This window comes from Brassica napus, chromosome A9, assembly GCF_020379485.1.
Source record: "Brassica napus cultivar Da-Ae chromosome A9, Da-Ae, whole genome shotgun sequence".
NCBI lineage: Eukaryota > Viridiplantae > Streptophyta > Magnoliopsida > Brassicales > Brassicaceae > Brassica > Brassica napus.
The window spans coordinates 24065635-24071531 of record NC_063442.1 but is presented as its reverse complement, the minus strand read 5'-3'; the positions used below and the strand labels follow the sequence as shown (position 1 = coordinate 24071531).

The window sequence follows — 5897 nt, the reverse complement described above, 5'->3', positions numbered from 1 at the left end:
TCTTTGGTGTTTTAGAGCATGTTCCTTTGGGCTTTTTTTCCGGGTTGGCACCTGCAGAAATTTTAAAGAATAAAACAAAATTAAAAGATGATGGAGTATATTAATATTAATTTAATGGTAATGATGCTAGAGGATTGGATGGATCATATGCTATATATGACATACATTCATGAAGACTAGCAAGACAAATGAGAACAATACAAAATATAGCAAATTTCGATGCCGACATTGTAAACTTTCACAGTAAAAAAATGCTTTGTGTGTGTATTTTAGGAAACCTTACGTATGAACATATACATATATATAGGTCTTTGAAGACTATTTTTAGAATTATCCAGAAAAACTGTTTTCAATTGATTGGTTAGTTTTATTTTCTTTATATCCTAAAATATTTTTGTTAAATTTTATTTAAAATATTCATTTTCGTTTTTGATACAATAAGTCAGCACCTAAAAATACCTATTAACGACAACCATATATATATATGTAACGTTGAACGATTAAATATGTGGATAAAATAAACTAGCAATAGATTAGCTACCAATTTTAGCATTTACTAATTTCTTATCGATATCCTTATATGTGAACATGTATATAGGTCCCTGAAAATGTTTCGCATGATAATCCGAAGAATCTGAAAATATAATTATTGGTTACTTTTATTCTCCTTATATTTTAATATATTTATGTTAAAAAGTTTAAAAATTTTCATTTTATTTTTTGATAGGATATATCACGACCTAAAAGTACAGCCATATGTATATATATATATATATATGGGTAACTTTGTAAGCTTAAAGATGCGGCCAAATTAAATTAGCAAAGAGTAGCTACTATATTTTTTTTTACTAATTTATTTTAGATGGAAAAATAGAGTCTTCGATTCTTAATGGATTCATCTATATATATTATGAAAGTCGGACATATAATGATTGAAGTGAAATGTTATTGTAGGTACTAATTTTCTTAACAGTTCTAATTTACCAAAAAGTATTTTTATGGTGAAATAAATAAAGAAAAATATTTTTATTATTATTTTCTAAACATAGATATACGTAAGAAATATATATGATAATCAAAATATTGTAAGGACTATCATAAGAGAAAAAAAAACAAAATAATAAAAATTATGTATCTAATATGAACTAACGCCTAGGTAGCCATTATATTATTTATTGTTTTCAAAATGACATATTTTACATGAGAATAATTTAATAATAATAATAGTGCTATAAATTACCATTTTCCAAGATAAAACATGATCACAATGTCAGTAATATCGTAAGCATTATTGAAGCCTCATGGTTAAATTCAATGAAAAACCTTTCTCATTAATAACCTTGTTCATAACAATAATATATTGTTTCATGTAAGATGCATAAACACCAAGTTATGTGTTTTCAGTTATTGTAAAATAACTGAAAATTATTTTATTAGTAATGGTGTAAATATGATATATTATTTGTTTAGAAAAAAATCAGTTTTGTCATTCATATATTACATAAATTATTTATGTCAAATAAAAAATCATTTTTTCTTGGCTTATATATTAATTAATCTTAACTTTGGCTTTCAACTTTTTCTTGTTAAATAATTTGATGTATATAAGTTATGGATTATATAGTGCAAATGTGTTTTACAAGTAAAGTGATAAAACCATATCAAAATGTTGTGAATGGTTAAGAATAATTAGCGATTAAGTTCATGGTGGAAACAAAACAATGTTTTAGTTATATTTATAAAAAACTTATATATTAATTTTTCTTATAAAATTTTAGTGTTTGAGAAGACCCACACCCTTATGGATTACAGTACATTATCTTATTATCTTAAACAAATGTGTTATACTTTGAATCGGTCAAGTCCGAGAATGGTGAAAATTGTTAATTTATGTGTTAATTAATTAATTTATATAATTTATAATATATTTTGAAGTGATGTATTTTTATTTTATTTAATTTACAAAGTACTTACAACATTTAAATTTCAGTTAAACAGGTACAGTGGTTTTATTCTCATTTTCTATAAAATTTATAAACTTCTTAAATAAAATTGAAGAAAGTTACAACTATATATATTGATCTTTCAAAGAAACTCCAAAACATTTAGTACATAATACTAGCTGCTCCTGTGGAATAGGAATTTCTATTTATTCTTTAAATTTTGAATAATAGAATTATGAAAATTATTGGAATATATAATTATTGAAAATCTCTTTGGTAAAATTCAACGGCCCCAGATACTACCAGATACATATCTTCTCACAATCCGCTTTGGTGCTTCGGCAGTGTGTAGTGGAACTGCAACACCAAACATTCTTTGGTGTTTTAGAGCATGTTCCTTTGGGCTTTCTTTCCGGGTTGGCACCTGCAGAAAGTTTAAAGAATAAAACAAAATTAAAAGATGATGGAGTATATTAATATTAATTTAATGGTAATGATGCTAGAGGATTGGATGGAACATATGCTATATATGACATACATTCATGAAGACTAGCAAGACAAATGAGAACAATACAAAATATAGCAAATTTCAATGCCGACATTGTAAACTTTCACAGTAAAAAAATGCTTTGTGTGTGTATTTTAGGAAACCCTACGTATGAACATATACATATATATAGGTCTTTGAAGACTATTTTTAGAATTATCCAGAAAAACTGTTTTCAATTGATTGGTTAGTTTTATTTTCTTTATATCCTAAAATATTTTTGTTAAATTTTATTTAAAATATTCATTTTCGTTTTTGATACAATAAGTCAGCACCTAAAAATACCTATTAACGACAACCATATATATATATGTAACGTTGAACAATTAAATATGTAGATAAAATAAACTAGCAATAGATTAGCCACCAATTTTAGCATTTACTAATTTCTTATCGATATCCTTATATGTGAACATGTATATAGGTCCCTGAAAATGTTTCGCATGATAATCCGAAGAATCTGAAAATATAATTATTGGTTACTTTTATTCTCCTTATATTTTAATATATTTATGTTAAAAAGTTTAAAAATTTTCATTTTATTTTTTGATAGGATATATCACGACCTAAAAGTACAGCCATATGTTATATATATATATATATATATGGGTAACTTTGTAAGCTTAAAGATGCGGCCAAATTAAATTAGCAAAGAGTAGCTACTATATTTTTTTTTACTAATTTATTTTAGATGGAAAAATAGAGTCTTCGATTCTTAATGGATTCATCTATATATATTATGAAAGTCGGACATATAATGATTGAAGTGAAATGTTATTGTAGGTACTAATTTTCTTAACAGTTCTAATTTACCAAAAAGTATTTTTATGGTGAAATAAATAAAGAAAAATATTTTTATTATTATTTTCTAAACATAGATATACGTAAGAAATATATATGATAATCAAAATATTGTAAGGACTATCATAAGAGAAAAAAAAAAAATAATAAAAATTATGTATCTAATATGAACTAACGCCTAGGTAGCCATTATATTATTTATTGTTTTCAAAATGACATATTTTACATGAGAATAATTTAATAATAATAATAGTGCTATAAATTACCATTTTCCAAGATAAAACATGATCACAATGTCAGTAATATCGTAAGCATTATTGAAGCCTCATGGTTAAATTCAATGAAAAACCTTTCTCATTAATAACCTTGTTCATAACAATAATATATTGTTTCATGTAAGATGCATAAACACCAAGTTATGTGTTTTCAGTTATTGTAAAATAACTGAAAATTATTTTATTAGTAATGGTGTAAATATGATATATTATTTGTTTAGAAAAAAATCAGTTTTGTCATTCATATATTACATAAATTATTTATGTCAAATAAAAAATCATTTTTTCTTGGCTTATATATTAATTAATCTTAACTTTGGCTTTCAACTTTTTCTTGTTAAATAATTTGATGTATATAAGTTATGGATTATATAGTGCAAATGTGTTTTACAAGTAAAGTGATAAAACCATATCAAAATGTTGTGAATGGTTAAGAATAATTAGCGATTAAGTTCATGGTGGAAACAAAACAATGTTTTAGTTATATTTATAAAAAACTTATATATTAATTTTTCTTATAAAATTTTAGTGTTTGAGAAGACCCACACCCTTATGGATTACAGTACATTATCTTATTATCTTAAACAAATGTGTTATACTTTGAATCGGTCAAGTCCGAGAATGGTGAAAATTGTTAATTTATGTGTTAATTAATTAATTTATATAATTTATAATATATTTTGAAGTGATGTATTTTTATTTTATTTAATTTACAAAGTACTTACAACATTTAAATTTCAGTTAAACAGGTACAGTGGTTTTATTCTCATTTTCTATAAAATTTATAAACTTCTTAAATAAAATTGAAGAAAGTTACAACTATATATATTGATCTTTCAAAGAAACTCCAAAACATTTAGTACATAATACTAGCTGCTCCTGTGGAATAGGAATTTCTATTTATTCTTTAAATTTTGAATAATAGAATTATGAAAATTATTGGAATATATAATTATTGAAAATCTCTTTGGTAAAATTCAACGGCCCCAGATACTACCAGATACATATCTTCTCACAATCCGCTTTGGTGCTTCGGCAGTGTGTAGTGGAACTGCAACACCAAACATTCTTTGGTGTTTTAGAGCATGTTCCTTTGGGCTTTCTTTCCGGGTTGGCACCTGCAGAAAGTTTAAAGAATAAAACAAAATTAAAAGATGATGGAGTATATTAATATTAATTTAATGGTAATGATGCTAGAGGATTGGATGGAACATATGCTATATATGACATACATTCATGAAGACTAGCAAGACAAATGAGAACAATACAAAATATAGCAAATTTCAATGCCGACATTGTAAACTTTCACAGTAAAAAAATGCTTTGTGTGTGTATTTTAGGAAACCCTACGTATGAACATATACATATATATAGGTCTTTGAAGACTATTTTTAGAATTATCCAGAAAAACTGTTTTCAATTGATTGGTTAGTTTTATTTTCTTTATATCCTAAAATATTTTTGTTAAATTTTATTTAAAATATTCATTTTCGTTTTTGATACAATAAGTCAGCACCTAAAAATACCTATTAACGACAACCATATATATATATGTAACGTTGAACAATTAAATATGTAGATAAAATAAACTAGCAATAGATTAGCCACCAATTTTAGCATTTACTAATTTCTTATCGATATCCTTATATGTGAACATGTATATAGGTCCCTGAAAATGTTTCGCATGATAATCCGAAGAATCTGAAAATATAATTATTGGTTACTTTTATTCTCCTTATATTTTAATATATTTATGTTAAAAAGTTTAAAAATTTTCATTTTATTTTTTGATAGGATATATCACGACCTAAAAGTACAGCCATATGTATATATATATATATATATATATATATTGTTAACTTTGTAAGCTTAAAGATGCGGCCAAATTAAATTAGCAAAGAGTAGCTACTATATTTTTTTTTACTAATTTATTTTAGATGGAAAAATAGAGTCTTCGATTCTTAATGGATTCATCTATATATATTATGAAAGTCGGACATATAATGATTGAAGTGAAATGTTATTGTAGGTACTAATTTTCTTAACAGTTCTAATTTACCAAAAAGTATTTTTATGGTGAAATAAATAAAGAAAAATATTTTTATTATTATTTTCTAAACATAGATATACGTAAGAAATATATATGATAATCAAAACATTGTAAGGACTATCATAAGAGAAAAAAAAAAATAATAAAAATTATGTATCTAATATGAACTAACGCCTAGGTAGCCATTATATTATTTATTGTTTTCAAAATGACATATTTTACGTGAGAATAATTTAATAATAATAATAGTGCTATAAATTACCATTTTCCAAGATAAAACA

The 5897-nt window shown here is 24.3% G+C and overlaps 2 long non-coding RNA genes across 2 annotated transcripts; both read right to left on the bottom strand.

The window, feature by feature from the left end:
• Positions 1-2052: 2052 nt before the first annotated feature.
• LOC111213186 lies at positions 2053-3382 on the bottom strand. Its single transcript, XR_002663254.2, has 2 exons — positions 2482-3382; positions 2053-2367 (listed from the first exon to the last, which is right to left on the bottom strand). It is a non-coding gene; the product is annotated as an uncharacterized LOC111213186 (long non-coding RNA).
• A 987-nt stretch (positions 3383-4369) lies between these two features.
• LOC111200557 lies at positions 4370-5362 on the bottom strand. Its single transcript, XR_002654208.2, has 2 exons — positions 4799-5362; positions 4370-4684 (listed from the first exon to the last, which is right to left on the bottom strand). It is a non-coding gene; the product is annotated as an uncharacterized LOC111200557 (long non-coding RNA).
• Between the last annotated feature and the right edge of the window lie 535 nt (positions 5363-5897).